The sequence below is a fragment of the Tympanuchus pallidicinctus genome, unplaced genomic scaffold (assembly GCF_026119805.1).
Source record: "Tympanuchus pallidicinctus isolate F22 unplaced genomic scaffold, pur_lepc_1.0 scaffold1, whole genome shotgun sequence".
NCBI lineage: Eukaryota > Metazoa > Chordata > Aves > Galliformes > Phasianidae > Tympanuchus > Tympanuchus pallidicinctus.
The window spans coordinates 75,658,722-75,674,924 of record NW_026294618.1 but is presented as its reverse complement, the minus strand read 5'-3'; the positions used below and the strand labels follow the sequence as shown (position 1 = coordinate 75,674,924).

The window sequence follows — 16,203 nt, the reverse complement described above, 5'->3', positions numbered from 1 at the left end:
TTTCTTCCTGTGCCTCTTTTTTTTTTTAGAAATAAAGACTATTCCTATGAATTTGGCATATAATCCTTTTAAGTGAATGCATACAGATTTTGAAAGCTCTGGTTTTAAAAATGGAAGGACCTCAGGGAGTGGTTATATCCCACTTTTTTTTTGGCTACTTGTGCAAATTCTGGGTGGAAAACTGACCTGCCACACACATGGCATAATGTGTATTAGAAACAGTTTTGCCATACTATGCTTTATTTACTGTTGCTGACTGGTTTCTGTCAACAAATCCACTTTTTAGAAGGTTCATGTGTATATATTTTAAGCACGTAAGTGGCTCAGTTAGAACAGGGTTTTTTTATGGGCTGGGAGCTGGGCTTACTGGAGTTAAATATTGGTTCTGTATCTCTTCAAAGTTAGTTGAAAAGTGTATTACAGCAAAGTTTGCTACACTTTACGGATACATGTGTTTTTAATGTATGTATTTAAGGAGCACCGAGTAGCAAATGGACTTATCTGACTGTCACAAGCTGTCTTTTGACCTGGTGAAGTATGTGAAATGTCTGTACTCACAGTGATAAGCTTTGGCAGTTTGTTTTGCAAGAAAAAGTGTCCAATCTTAAACTGCCATCAGTATTGTAACATTTTGTATAGATTCAGCATTTCACTATTTGGATACATAGTTTTAAATGTGAAGAAATTAATAAGGTGGAGATGGTTGCATTGTCCTTTCTGCAGTACAGACCGTGTGTCTAGATCAACCTGGTGTGGGTGTCTTCCCTAATGGGTCTGCGTATCAAAGAAGAATTTGATTCTTTGTTGCTTGCTGATAGAAATGGAAATTTTGTGCAGGAGGATGCATTATTACTGAAGTCAGACTGCATGTATTTTTTGCTAGAATTATGACTGAGAAATGTGGAAGTTGAATCCTTGCATACTAATGCTGCTAATTGTGTGAATTATTAAATATGCAAATTACATGTTACTGTAGGTAGTGATTTGTTTTTAATGCTTAGGATACTTCTGTGGTAGCTCCTGTACTTCTGTAATTTGTGTGAGAGTTGTAGCAACTAGTACAGCAATCTTAATGTTAGACTGATTGAGCTATTGCAAAATTGCTGCCCAAGTCAGTGTGTCCAAGGAACAAGTGATTTGCCCAAGATGGAAATGATGTTTCTGCAAGTCCTGCCCATCCGCACCAACAGTTTGACCACAAAGTCTTCTTAAGTTTCACTGCTTTTTTTATTACTCTCTTGTTTTATTTTTCTTCATATTTTTATTTTTATTTTTATTTTTATTTTTATTTTTAAACAGCAGGGGCAGGTGGCTGGGTAGTTTCCAATCAAGAAAGAATGCTAATGAATTACACAGAACTTCTGACTTGCATTAAGCAGCACCATGACATGTTATAACAGCCTGTCAAAGCCAGCATCTTCTATAAATCACGTTTCAAGGGTCAAAGTATTAACCTGACATAGCTAAGGTCTGTGCAAAAATTGGTGTTTGAGTGTGACATGATTTGCAACATCTTGTAAAGTAGTACTCTTTCATGATATATAATTACTTTTTTACCAGAAAAAAATATTTTTTATTCCTGCTGCCCAGCCAAGACAGTGGTGTGCACTTCCCTTTTTTCCTGAAAACCCTCTTGTTCTTTCTCAAGAAGAAAATCCATTTCAGGGATGGTTTGAAAACTCATTGGCAACATGCTGAAAATATTGATGCTATCTCTTCAAGTCTCCGTATGTCTGCATGTCCATGCAATGTCTCATCTCACTTAGCAAGAAATTGACTTAATATTTTTTTAAATGCTGACTCTTCCTGCATACTCATCTTAGTGGCCATAGAGAGGAATTGGAGCCTACCAATACCATCGACAGAAACACTTCTAAAACTGATGATTTATATCTTTACAGATAATTTTACGATTTGTAGGTGTAACATATGGATTGCATTCTGCTTTTTCACTAGGCAGTGATATGTACCCAGCAGCATTAAATCAAGCAGATTGGGTGATTTTCTGATGTAAAGTGGGGAGTGTTTGTTCCACAATTTTTCCTCAGGCATTTGGGTAAGGAATTATTAATCATTTTCAGTTTTCAAAGGAACATAGCTATAAATTTTCTTCTGCAATTTGATCTGATTAACAGATTTAGGTACAGAAAAGCTTGTCTTTTCAAAGAGGTCAAGTCATCCAAGAGTTATTTCTGTGTTACAAGTGAAGTGAGCAGGAAGGCAGTGTCAGCACTCTGAGGAAATGTTCAGCCATATTAGACTTTTCTACATTTTTTGTTACATAACTGTGTAAAAGATCTGTACAGCTCTAAGAGATAATGTTTGACTTCATAGCAACAAGATAGGTTAAATCCCCAGCTGGTATAAATTATCCTTGATTTACTCAATCAGTAAAGTTGAGTGCTTGCTGTGCAGCAGCAGACAAGCTGGGTGAAAGGGGACAATAGAAAAGGAAGCTTACATGCGTGGATGTATAGCTTATTTTATCTATTAGTGGTAATTATCAGTAATATAATGCCGAATGGCTTTGGGAATGCATTAATATACTAAATATGTTAAAATGTAATATAAATTAAAAAAAAAAAGACAAAAAAATGATTGAAATAAGGAAGTAAGGCCACAGTAGTGTTCAGCTGCCACTGGAAGCATTTGTACTTTATGTATGACCTGTGCTGTAATTTAATTCAGACTTTGGTGTGGGTTAGTTCGAGGCCTAATTTCTTTAGGGGTAAATTGCACTCCTGTGCATTTTGATCTACTGTCAAAATGTTTTGGATTCTTCAAAACTGTAATTCTCTATTAGTTCCTCAAGCTGCCTCAAGATTTATTAGAGCAGTGAAAACAGGATGCTGAAGCCGTGCTAGGGACACAAAGACATCAGCTTTTTTGGGAATTCCTTCTGCTGAGAGTTCTATCACTTTCAAACAGTGACAAGCTTATCATAAAATAGGTTTGTGCAGAGGATACTGCTCAGAAGCCTCTGGCTTTTGTGAAGGCTTTGAGAAAGCATTAAAACCAAAGAAAAGAAAAAGGAACTGTCGTCACCTCCGCTTGTTTTTCATTGTGCCCTGTTGGCTTGCAAGAAACACAGGGAGCTGTGGGAGAGGGTCCAGAGGAGGGCCCCAAAAATGAGTAGAGGGCTGGAGAACCTTCCCTACGAAGACAGGCTGAGGGAGCTGGGCTTGTTCAGCCTGGAGAAAAGAAGACCTCATTGCAGCCTTCCAATACCTAAAGGGAGCCTATAAACAGGAGGGGAGTCAACTTTTTATAAGGATAGATAACAGTGGAACATGGGAAAATGGTTTTAAGCTGAAGGAGAGAAGATTTAGGTTGGATATTGGGGAAGTTCTTTACAATGAGAGTGATGAGGGGCTGGAACAGGCTGCCCAGAGAGGTTGTGGATGCCCCATCCCTGAAGTTAAAAGCCAGATTGAATGGGGCCCTGGGCAGCCTGGTTTAGAATTAGGTATGGAGGTTGGTGGCCCTGCCTGCGACAGAGAGATTCATGATCCTTGAGGTCCCTTCCAACCCGGGCCATTCTATGATTTTTGTGATTAATCTTGATTCTATTATCCTCATTCTTCCTACGAACAAGTTGGGGAATTTTGAGAATATCACGTGCAGGCAAAACAAGATCACTCCTGCCTCCTCTCCTATGTATCCATCCTCAAAGCACTCACAAGGCACATCTCTTGGCAACATGTACGTTGAATTGACTCATCAAATAATGTTGTCCAGCAGAGAAAGATATCATTAACTGGGTGAATGTAATTTATACCTAGCAAGCTGTTTCCTGAAGTCTCTGTCATTGCCCTACCTTTTGGACTGATGTGTATGTTGATTAACTAGAGAGAGCTGATGTGAGGTGGAGTTCACTGAAAGAACGAGATTGATAGAGTTGCAATAATAAAGAACAGAACACAAAAAAGAAAAAATGTGTGAATACATACATCATAAATTAATGGCAATAAATCTGTGCAATGAACTCCATGTGTTTAAAGATGATGAAAAAATACTTCGAATATTTTTCAGTTTCCCTGTAGAGTTTCACTTTTCCTGTGTCTAATCTTGATCTACAGTTCTATAAACACTGTGTTAACTAACACTAGTTTCTTTCTCTTTTGTTTTTGTTTTTGAGGGAGAGAGATGAAACAATGAGAAATTCTGAATTTAGGTTCAAAGCCAGTCCCTTTGCCTTTGTTCTGAAAGTTTAGTCTCTTATGAGGAAGAACTGCCTGGTGATATTGTTGAGTACATAAGTCAATGATGAATCACCCACTGAATTAAATGGAGCCACAGTTACATCACAAGATATCAAAACAGATCTTTATGTATGTCCTCATTTGCTTTCCACAGTAACTGAAATTGAAAGCTTGGTATCCTATAATGTTTCTAGATAATGTTGAGATGTGGATTAATGATTACCATTTGACAGGTACTTTAACTTGAATAGACTGAGCTGTTTAGCTGCTTTCTGGAATGTTTTGGGTTGTGTTCTTAGTCTTTTCTGAAATTCGTTTCCTCTAATAGAGATCTGTTTTTCCTACTTCAGGGCAACTTGTTGTGACCTACGTTTCTTCTACTTTACTCCTCAGTAAGCTTAGAGATAGTGCTTGTGTTTATACAAACAACATATAAGATGCATGTGGAACTGAACTCAGGATAATGGCTGTTATTTTCAGCATTCATGAGCTGTGGTGGTGGAAATTCAGAACAATCTAATTCACTCACGCCCAGATGGGGAAAGAGCAAGCAACATATATCATTTGGGAGCTAGTATCCAAGTGAAAGAATGTTTGTATGTGACAAGCGGGTCTGCACAGGTGTTCAGATCCAGCTGACAGTCACAATATATGCTATGCTGGTATTTCTTTTCAGGAAAGAGAAACAAGTGTTTTACGAGATGCTATTTATATTCTACCTGCTTTGTGAGAATCCTACAAGCCCCTTCCTGTCAACCAAGGTCACTGAGTAAGCATCCCATCCTGTGCATGTATAACACAAAGCACTCTTTATAATGTATCTCTGTGTAGCTCAGATGTGTGCATTGCACCTGTAAACGTGCCCGGGTGGATTTGAGCCATGTAACTGTCATAGTATATTCTCCACTATAGGCAGTAAAGCCTTATCTGGCCATGCCTAGCTGGCCAGCATCACAGTTCAGCTGCTTTGGCTTCTTCTGGAATTGAACTGAATGTTGATTTTTGAAGTTAATCTGACTTGCTTAGATGCACCTGCGTGAATTGCAATCCAATTACTTTGTCAATACACCATGAAAGGAGCTGAGGGCAGATGTTAGGCAACAGTTACAGTAAGGCTGCCTCTCTACTTGCTTGGAGCAATCTTGTAAAACAGTTAACTCAAAATCTCTATCCCTAAACACCATGTTTCAGTCACAGATACAGACAAAATGCTGAAAGTCACTGAAGCGTGCCCTCAGTGTCATTACAACAGTGCAATCTGTTACTGAAATTGGGATTCTAGTTGAGTTTTCCATTTTAAGAACAAATGTTATGACTTACTATTAGAAAGTATGAATATTAGAGTTGCTAAGCCAGCTGTGTACTTAGACAGTGATAGCTGATACTGTGATTAATAATACTATGATAATTAGCAAATTCAACAAATTCAGGATTATTGCTGTAAGTGCAGAACTAGCTATTGTCAAAGATAAGGACAATTCTCTGAAGGTGTATTCTATCTTATCAAAACATTTCCTATATGAAGAAATAACAGAGAAGATAAAGAGATAAAGGCAATATTAAGCTGTACAAAGATGTGATATGCAGACAAAACAACATGTTACGAGGAAGGGTCCCTGTTATGCAAGACATAATTATGACTGCTTGGTCCCCTTGGAGTTCATTAAGAAACACTTAGGAGCTCTGATTAGGGCCTGTATCTCTGTGTTTCCAGTGGCATAACAGAAATAATTAATGGTAAAAATGTGAAAAGTTTGACTAAGTCTTTGGTATTAATTTTTGAAGTATGTTCTTAGCATTAAACTAATTAAAGTGAAACTTTGAAAAACTGCTGCACAGGTTCACTCTGATGATCCTCAACAGTTAAAAATATTCTTTTATATTGTTTGGAGACCATTTAACAGTACAGATATCATCTGGGAATAACAAAACGCTTGCTTAATTTACAACAAATGAGTCTTTACTCTTTCCCTTCACTGTGTATCAGTTGTTCTGATGAAAGGCAGTAGCTTCTTTTACAGTTTTTGTCTCACTAAAATACCTTACCCAGCGAGAATAGAGGGAACGCCACTCCTTGGTCTCTGGACTTACCCTTTTCCGTATTGACTGTGTCTTAACTTTGGCTGGAATGACTTTGTTTGTCCTTGGATTGAAGCTTCTGAGTGAGCTGCGCAGTTACCTCCCTGCCTCAGAGCAGTTTCTACTCGGAGCTTCGCTCCCTTTCTTTCTCTTTTGTTCCTTTTGCCATCCTTCTTTTCAACTTCCTTCCTAGATCTTTTTCAATAGGAAGGCTGCCTGGGGACTTGCACTAAATAGAGATGTGAAGGATCAGTGTTTCCCTCCCCTGATAGCTGCAACTGGGCCTTGGGATATAATATGCATATCTTGCTGAGGGTACACTCCCTCCTTCCTTCCTCTTTGGAGCCAGCGTTTTCCCTTCACCATATCTGCCTTTTTAAAAGTAGCATTTCACTTGTATTCTTTAATTAGCATATTCCTTCTGGCTTGGCTGGCTTTTTCCTGTTTACAGCATCTCTTCATTGCTACTCAACTTTATAAATCACACATTTAATGAGAAGTGCTCATTGTACCTAGGTTGTTGGCCAGGCTGAGGGGAAAAAAATGTATAAGCAATAAAAAAAAAAGGTATAAGCAATAGAAGCAGGGAGACAGGCAACAAGAGTGTACACCCTCCAATAAATGAAAAGGGAGAGCTGCTCTGCTCAGACATGGAGAAGGATGAGGTACTTAGTGAGTTCCTTGCCTCAGTCTCCAGAGACATCAGATTTCTCACACTTCTAATGTCCCTGAATTTTAAATGGGGATTGAGGGAACAAAATCCTTCATGGTGTAAGAGCAGAGCAAGTCCATGACCACCTCATGAGGCTGAATCTGTACGAGTCTGAGGGACCAGATGACAATGCTCCTCAGAGTTCTGAAGAAACTGCATCTTAAACACTTTCTTCGGTAGGGAATATCACCACTTCTTAAAGGTGGAATTTGTCTTGAGTAAGGGGAGTTATGATGAAGCCAATTAAAAGTCTACAAGCAGTAATATAACTTGAGAAATAGAAGGTAGGAAAATGAACGTAGTAGTGTTTTTTCATTTGAGAACAGTGTGACAGCTTGTGATAAAGAAATATGTTCAACATTGGTTGATGCGCTGCTGCCCCAAGAAGTTCTCCTTCAAGAAATTTCAGCATTGAGCAATGGGCATGTGAAAAACCCTCTTTAGTGAATTTTAAAATACTTTAAATAGAAGACTGTACAAATGGTAGATGGATTTTTACTTCTTTAAATGATATGTAAGGATTATGAAGAGGTTCTAATAAAGTCTCTGAAGTCTCTGTACGTGAGTTAGCAAATCAGAAAACTAGATTATGTCTCAGAGTGGTGGAATGTTTTTGAAAAAGAAGTTAATCTGTGATTTTACTTTTTAAGATACATGTATTACTCGCATAAAATACATTCAAAATGGTATAGTTTCACTGTAAAATAGTACTGCACAGGTTGTAACAAAGTCATGGGTATGTTCTTAAAGGTAGAATTTTGCCCATGTTACTTCTGCAGCTCAGTTACAAATTGTGTGTTTGTATGAGCAGGAAAATAGGAATAGGCATGGCAGTTTTGACCTGTGCTTACCATAAAGCATTATGAGAGATTCATGGAATCACCAAGGATGGAAAAGACCTGAGATTCCGTATTTAGGAACTGTGTCATAGGCATGTTGAATGTATGTAAAAATGTTGAAAGTATTGATGCTTGTAGGCTGAGGTAATGTCTTTTGCTAGATCATTTAATGGGAAAAAATATCAAAAACTTATCAATTTTCCATCTAAAGTCAATCCCCAATCCCCCTTCTTCCTACGAACCTTTGCTATTCTGTTGCTAAGTGTAAGGGAAATATATTGTCATGCTATATATGAACTTTTTAATATTGATTACTTGGGACGTTGGATATAACAAAGGCAAAAGAAATGAAGAAAGGAGCTTTGGTAGAAGTTTAAAACTTGCAGACTCTCCAGGCTGTGTGTTATACAGCACAGATCTCTGATGTGCACAGACTGCAGTGAAGTAGCTAGAACTGAATTATGCAGTGATGTGAAGGTACGTTTTAAAAGATTTAAAGTGAATTTTTCAGATTTTATTTTGAATTAGTTGTCAAAGCTGGAAAAGAGGTCAAAATATTGTTTTACACATTCTGAATATCAGAATACTCAGAGTGGTTTTTCAGTTCTTCTTTCTGTGAAACACACTGCAACTTTTTTTTCCAAATCCTTCATCAAGAATGGTTATTTAAGGCTGAAATAAAACAGCCCTATTTTGGAAAGATACATTGTCTAGATCTAAGAGTGCAAATGCTTGAGAACTTATCCACATCCCGCAGAACTTTTCCAGTATTGACTCTGCTAACTTGAACTTTAAACCATCTGCATCTTTTCCCCTGCAGTTGAGAGCTTTCTGATAATGATTTTTTATAAAACAGGTTTGAAGCAATGCCTTAAAATTTCTGTTCTTTGTGTAGCTAGAATTTAGCTCATTATTCTTAATGACTTCAACGTGTACTTGCAATTCCAGCAATAAGCTCCCAAGAATATATTTTCATACTCCTGATGTTAGTCTTGTTGCGCTACACACATTTTGAACAACTCTTGTCCTTATGTAATGCCAACTAAATGGGAGCTAGAAATATCTGAAAATGTTGGATTTCAAGCATGCTGTGTCCTGGATCACTGGCTTGGACTCTTGTTAATTTTGGTGCTTTCCATTGTGTGAAACAATAACTGAAAAATGTGAGTTTTTGGCCTTTTAAGGATAAAATGAAAGATCTGAAATCTGAAGCTTTCACAGCTCAGCTGAATGACTTGTTTGCTTGCTGAGTGAAGTTGAGCAGATCGTAAGTTGAGCAGAGACATCGTAAGTGAATCTCTGTCCTTCAGATTATTTAGCTCAATGTACCCATGGAACCGTGAAGTGCAATTTAATCTTTGAGGAACTATTCTCCACAGGAATAAATAGTCATAAATGTGTGCTCTACGGTAAAGCAGAAAGAGCAAAGGCACTTGGTGCCACATCTAAGATTAGCAGAGGTTATACTGAAAGGTTATTCTTTGTGTAAGAAGAGTCTGTGGAGTCCTGACGTGATGACAGAGCAATTTAAAAGCAAATGGATAACAAACTGAGCACAGTTAGTGAGGCAGAGAAGACCTTGCAGCATAATTCAGAAGATCAGTGTGATTTCATCTCCAGTTTGCAGTTTAGCAAACTTTTCTTCATTTAACTGAGTTTTCTTGTATTTGTTTGATGACTGTTTTGGTGTATACATTCAGTTAGAAAGGGTCTAAAACTTGAAATCACCACGCTAATAAAGTAGGTCTGAACTTCATCAGTCATGGGCAATTCTAGAACTGTTTTTTTCCTGTATTAATGAACAAGTTGGCACCAGTCTGGATGCGACGTTTAAGGAGAGCAAATGTGTGAAATGCAGTTGTGTTGGTCTCAGTAGATTGTGGCAAGTGGTGGTAGACGTGGACCTTCAGTCCCTCCTATCCCAACATGGATAGTTTAGAGGAAAAGTCTCTAACAATGGAACAGCTATCTCCTTTTCAAAGCATAGATGTTTCTCTGCCAGAGATCTCTGTAGTTAATACTAAGAAAATGTATTCACTTCATTTTCGGCTAAACATCAGCTCTCAGACTTGTATTTGAAAACACTGGATTAATGGACTTTTAAGACCATGAGACTTTTCCATTGACTGCCATGAGCTTTGTGTCTGTCACTTCTGATTTACAGTTTGTGCTGACCTGCTGGGGATGGGGGATGTGTTTCTCTGCTATTCTAATGCTGAAAAGTGGAAAAATATTATTGTTTTTCTTTAGCATAGGATGCAGGATGGAAGATAGCACATTTTGTGCTGATGAGCAAGCTAATAGTTTCATGATGTCTTCTTTCAATTTGTGAAGAAATGAAGTCTGACATTTGTTACTCTACCTCCAGCTCATGATGGTTTTGAATGTTGTAGCCTAAATACTGAAGACAGAAAGTTTAGTCACAGCAGAACTGGGCATCTGCCTGCAGCAGCAGCTATTATATTCTTCCCTACTTCTTTTGGTGGCATTGCACTTCATATATATGAAAGGACAAAATGGGCCTTACAGACAGGATTTACTTCTCAGTACTTGAACTGGTTTTACTCAGGGATGCTTAGCACAAATTAGTAAGCAATTACTTGCAGGAATGAAAATTTGATGCTTATTACCCACACATTATGATACACTAAAAAACATGTGAAGCTGCTTGGTATTTGTGATTTCGTGAATACATCTCGATGATCTACTTAAGGCAAGGGAACTCCTTATTTTAGTAGGTTTCAAGCATGTAAAGATGTAGCAAGGATTTAGGGCCTCTTCAGAGAGCACTACCCCTCTTACCATTCTTCCTGTAAACCACTGAGAGCTTCTTTAAGCACTTAATGTTTGATGTTTATACTTTTTTTTTCCTCATGGATGGAAGTATAATTGAGTTAAAACAGTTGTTCACTGACGAATACTTCATTTATAATAGGCACAACTGTAGTAATTTTACTGTCACTCAAGATGCTGCTACCTTGTAAAGCTGCACTTAGGAAAGCCTGCTGTTTTCTTTGCTAATTGAAAATAACAATTGGTTATGAAGCATTACAGAAGGTCAGTGTTCTTGCAAATAAGCAATGGGAGATAGAATTATCCAAAACAGTTGATATCTTTTTCACACAGACTTAGATTCTTATGGAACAGTGTTTGAGAAATTGGCAGCTGTGTATCAAACACACAAGGCAGTCTAATCAAAGTCAATGAATTCTGCTTTGCATCTGAGATGCTTTTCAGGCACTAACATTTAGTTTGCTTGTGTTTGTTCCAGATGAACACTTTTGCATTCCAAGTGGCTTGACTCAGAGCTTACTTGCTGCAGAAAACAGAGTGTGGCAGGGCAAGGTGTAGGAAACAAGATTAATGTTCAGAGAAATACAGCTCATTTCTCATTCTCTTCTGAAAGACAATATTTGAATTTATTTATTTTTTGCATTTTTTTTCTCATAACAACTGAGATTTTTTTTTTCTGTGAATTATAGTTTGGTTTATTTTGTAACACTGCAAAAGAGAAAAATAATTTTGGGAAAGCAGTAACTGGTATTTTTTAATGATGAGCCGCTGTCTCTGTAAGTCCTATTTGCGTGTTTTATATTCTTCATTCTATTCCACCAGAATAGTGATTTGTGATTGAATGTATAGCCAAGGGCCTGTCCTAATTTGCATTGTTAAAATTTTAACTAATACAGTAATATCCACCTGCGTAATCTATTTGCTGAAGCAATGTCATGTAAATTAGAATTATGAGTAGATGATTGTAAGTGATTAAGTTAGCATGTCTTAAGAAGTTACCACCCTTGAGCTGAGATGCAATAACTGACTGATGCATGCTCCTATTTCATGACAGATGAATGTTGGCTAATTTAAATCACTGTGTGGTGCATGATTGTCTGATCTTACCATACAATTATTATTTTTTTAATATCTAGGTAATTTTCTTTTTTTTTTTTCTTTTCTTTTCTTTTTTTTTTTCCTTTCTGAAGTTGTTACAAGCTGTCTGAAACTGTCAATGCAGGAGTGTGTACTTGACTCTTAGAATCTGTTTCTGAAAACAAATTTCATTTGGAAGGTGTTTATGGCACTGCATGCAGATGTTGTTTTCTTCTGTTTCCAGTGCAAGTGCATGGCAATACAGCAGCCAGGCCAGTGGCTCTGGCACAGGCATTGAGCACTCTGCCCGTGGAAGCAGTGTGGCCTCTGCACCCTCTCTACTACCTGTGAATGTTCTGTTTGCTAAAGTCAGTGAAGTGGTAGAGGTTGACATGTTTATATTCTAGTGGGGAACATGATAAAAAAGGCAAACAGCCAAAGAACAGGGGAATTTTCTTATTAAATATTCATAATTAATATTTCTTTGTTAAATTGATCTATGTAATATTGATACACCGTAGAAGAGCAAGGAATGAGCCGGAATGCTCATGTAGTATTCATTTACCCAATGTGATACATACTATTCAACATAGGCACTATGTTTTCTTGGAAAACAGTGAACTAGTACATAGCCACAGAGCTCTCAACAGAAGAAAGTGATCTGCTGAAGGGGACATGGAAATGTACTGGATGGGCCAGCTTTTGGGACAAGATGGTCTTCCAGGGTACAGAGTGCAGTCTGACGTTCAGTCAGTGCTCAGACACTACAGCAAGAGCTGCCGAAGTGGGACTCCAGCTAGACGTTTTAAAAACTTAGACAGAGATTATATCTGGCTTGTGTCTAGAAAATAATTATGCACATTCTTTAGAATATTTAAACTGATGGTGAAAACTCTGTCATTCATCAGGCATGTTGGTTTAAAAACCAATAGATGTGTTAGTGCCTGAGAACAGCGATGTATCTTACTGAGAGGTTCACAGGCATTTGATTGCATTTATCCACCCGCGCAGACTGAGATAAGCATAAGAACATCATTCTTAAGTTTCAAGACAGCAAGTTAGCTGGTTGTAAAAGCTATTATGGAAGTCATGGGCCCTCTACGTTTTTTTATTTGATCGTTTTGATGACATTTCTTAAAGACCACATAAGAGCTGCTTAGGTTTATTTTTTAGTTTTCTCAGAGCAGAGAGTTCACATGTTGAGAAATGTGCTACTGCATATTAAAAAAAGATGCCATCATGAATCATTATGAAGTAATGTTCTTATTGCCAGTTTCTTTCTTGTGAAAATGTTTAATTCATTCCAACCTTAACAGAGATTCCTGTCAAAATGAGAGTGAGTCTCAGACAAAAAGAATTCAACAAATGAGCTGAGTCTATGTAGAATATTGAATATTACCAATAAAGCAACCAGCTTCCTCCCAAATTATGTTAAATTTTTGTTGCTGTCTGGAAGATACTTCTCTGTTATAAATTGTAACAGAATCATCTGCAATCTGCTTCAAATATACTGATATACCTCAGCTGAGGAACTGGTCATGTGCAGCAAGCATTTCGGAGGTTGGATATGCCAAAACTTTGCACATATGGCTACATTAGTGCTATCTAACTCAAAACACTATCTTTTCATTAAAATTGCACTTTTTTTAATAGTTAAGGTTCTGTTCTGCTAATGTGAGTGCTTTTGTACTTTTTCAAATTCATGGCAAAGCAACACATAGAAGTAAGTTATATCATTTGTCCCAACCTGGTCCTTTGAGAGTGGCAAACAGCATTGATTTCATAGTGCACTTTCAGTGACTCCAAGAAAAACAGCTCATATTATTTGTCCACTGAAAATGAGTAATACTGAATGTTTTCTTATATGCATTATTTTCCCACATGCGTTATTTTCCTGCATAGCTATTATATGTTCTACACATATTTGATATACTTCTCTTGCTTTCTAGGCTGAGAAGTACTTAATTTCTTTTAAATTTCATTTTATACACTGCTATAGAGACTGCCTCAGGGTCTCCTGATGCCCATTATGGTGAGAGCCCTTCCCAGGAAGTCTCTGCTCCTGGGAACAGATGCATTTATCAGCTCTGTGGAAGACTGAAGTGGACACAAAGCTTTTCAGTTGCCAGTTAGATTGTTCTGAGAACCTGAGTTCTAGCAGGACATGCAAAAGGCATTCTAGCTGTGTTGGCTTCAGTATGAAATTGTAGCCCTGATAAGTTCATTGCTGGAAGCCTTCCTGCCCAGACAGAGCTGTTTGTGTTGGAGGATATAGGCTGGGCAGTCCCTACCAGTGTGTCTCCCTTGCCCAGTGTGGCCCATGTAGGTTGTTCTGCACAGCGGGCGTCCATTCAACCTCACAGCTGCAGGTGCTGATCTCCCCGTGCCAAAGCAGGCTGCCAGTTAGGGTGGCTGATGCCCCATAGGAAGAGGGCAATGTGGGCTGGGGAGACAACCTGTGGTAGTTTGATTGCTGTCATCCCTGATTCTACAGGGTTTTCTCTCATGGATTTATGGTTAAGATTTACAAAGAAATCTGGTGCTTCATAAATCTTGGCTGCTGAACAGATTTCTTCCACTACCCTTTTTGTATTAATTTAATTTTTGCTACATGGTGAATGTACTCTTAGCAGTGAAACTAACAACTAGGCTGTAATCAGCATGAATAAAAGCAAATGCACGCTGAATATGTACTAAAGAAGTGCATTGGAGCTACCAGCTGATTTCACAGTGTTATACAGTTAAGACTGAGGACATGAAATATTACGCAGCCCCCTAACTGGCATAACATTACCAACACAGTGCCTGCAGCACGGCAGCATCAGCATCTGCCACAGAAAAATGTAAAGCCAGAAATCCAATTTCAATTGCGGATTTTATGCTTCTGTTACTTTCCAAAGAACGTTGAGCTCATTTGTTTGTTTTCTCCTTTTATCTGCAAACCATTTGAATACAGTCAAAGACACTGAACAAAATTCTTTTGTACAGCAAAGCACCATTGGTTTGCTGTGTGGCTGTGGTGTTACATTCAGCCCCTCCATGACTCAGCCCTGTACTTCTTCACTGGCCTGTTATGATGCTTAACTAATTAATGCCTATATATTGCTTGATGTCCTTGAGAAAATAGAAATACAAAGCTACAGATATACATGCAAATAATGTTTTATGCCTGCTGAACTCTGTTTTCAACTTGTAATTACACAGTTGAAGCGCCATAAAGAGAAGCAGGAAAGAGAAGATTTGAGAAAAGCCGTAATGAGAAAAGGCTTTCCAAGAAGATTCTTTTTTTCCCTCCCTATATAATGCAATATTCTGTTATTTGGCTTTTATGGATTGGATGCATTATTAATTTTTTATTCCAGTCCTACTCAGAAAGCATTTAAGAAGTTGTTATTCCAGTAATGTGAAAATGATGGGAGAAAAATATTCCCCAAAAATACTTGAAATCGTAGTTCTCAGGATTCTTGAGTAACAATTTGTGTGAGCTAAAAGATGAAGAATTAACTTTTTCCAACATTTATTGGTCCGTTAACTGATACTATTTTAGAGCGAAGCTATCCTCCAGGGATTTCTTCAGTCTTACCTTTGGGATTGTGATCTACATCCATCATCTGTGCTGCACAGTAACTGTTACAATAATAAACCACCGTATTTCTAGCTTTTAAGTCACCCATTGTGTTTGCAGACTTAGCAATTGCTGGTGTTTGAGTGTATTTTTATTACTTTGTTCACAATTGATTTATTGAGTTCAAAAGTAGTAACAAGAAAGAAAGATTTGAGCTGATTCTGAATAAATTTTGACAGGTTTATCATCTAATTTCAGGCATCCAAAAGTAGAGGCAGAAGCTGCTTTTGGGCAATGAATACTGGAAATGATCTGCTCAGCTTTAATTAGAATATATATTTTTTTTCATGGAAATGAAGGAAATGTATAGATTCATATGTTTATGAATTCAAATATGTAGCAGATTCATTTGTGAATAATTTTGAAATGGATAAATACTAATGTTGTGTTGTTGTGCAGTTACTATGGATTCTTGGTTTGCAAAATGTGTGGCATTGTGGCTAAATAACGACTTTTTAGGCAAACACACAGAATGATGTGATAATATGTTTGGAGTTGTACACAGAGATATGGCAGAGAAAAGTGTTGGTAAATGTAACTGAGCTTTATTTTAGTGCATCTTCTTGGAACAGATTTGTGCAAATTGTTTTTGTTTGTTTTTTTAATAAGGCCTTTACGTAGAGGTTCAGTCACCAATTTTGTTTTCACAGAATTTTCCTTACTTCCATCTTCCCACGTTAGCCAGTGCTAATGCAGCTTTTCTAAAGGCCTGACAGCTTTCTTGCCCTTTGCTATTGCTGCATGGTCTCGTGGGAGTATTGCAATATAAAGAGATTATCCTTTAGATGCCAAAACTGAATGTGCTATGCTTGATTTCTCACTTTAACATACTTCCTCTGGTAAATAACTTATACATTCATTTCATTAAATGTTGCC

The 16,203-nt window shown here is 37.6% G+C and overlaps 1 protein-coding gene across 4 annotated transcripts in view; it reads left to right on the top strand.

Moving 5' to 3' along the window:
- The window catches only part of SMYD3 (SET and MYND domain containing 3), a 355,779-nt gene that overhangs the window by 252,500 nt on the left and 87,076 nt on the right, over positions 1 to 16,203 (top strand). Inside the window, exon 1 of one of the 4 annotated variants that reach the window (XM_052673351.1) lies at positions 2,038 to 2,056. The exons of the other annotated variants lie outside the window; for them this stretch is intronic. The gene's annotated coding sequence lies outside the window, so the exon portion shown is untranslated. Of the gene's footprint in view, positions 1 to 2,037; positions 2,057 to 16,203 lie in introns of those variants that run through there. 4 annotated transcript variants of the gene reach the window in all.